The sequence below is a fragment of the Anopheles stephensi genome, unplaced genomic scaffold (genome assembly GCF_013141755.1).
Source record: "Anopheles stephensi strain Indian unplaced genomic scaffold, UCI_ANSTEP_V1.0 ucontig168, whole genome shotgun sequence".
In the NCBI taxonomy this organism is placed as follows: Eukaryota; Metazoa; Arthropoda; class Insecta; order Diptera; family Culicidae; genus Anopheles; species Anopheles stephensi.
In genome coordinates, this window is record NW_023405089.1 from 31,896 (window position 1) to 32,500 (window position 605).

Sequence of the window (605 nt, forward strand, 5' to 3'; positions counted from 1 at the left end):
GTCGCTATGGCCCATTATTTAGAGCTTGTTGAGACCTTTCTAAAACACCTTGGTTGACCCCTGTCCGATAAGTAGTTTTCGAGATATTCGAGAAAATGTGATTTTTTGGGACTTAGAAAATTTTTGACCCGTACCCTAAGAAAAAGTGATTTTTTCATAGGACAATTTTTTCTTCGCAAATACTGTTTGGTTTCACTTTTCATTATTAGAAACGCGTTCCGAAGCCATTTTCATCAAAATCTCGTGAAAAAAAAATTTCACCCCCGGACCAAAAGTTGGCCGTTCGGTGCCCTATGGCCTATGGCCAGTATGGGAACCAAGGATGCCGATATGCGAAAAAGTGTCAAAAAATCACTTGAAAGTCGCTATGGCTCATTAAATAGAGCTTGTAAAGACCTTTCTAAAACACCTTGGTTGACCCCTGTCCGATAAGTAGTTTTCGAGATATTCGAGAATATGTGATTTTTTGGGACTTAGAAAATTTTTGACCCGTACCCTAAGAAAAAGTGATTTTTTCATAGGACAATTTTTTCTTCGCAAATACTGTTTGGTTTCACTTTTCATTATTAGAAACGCGTTCCGAAGCCATTTTCATCAAAATCTCG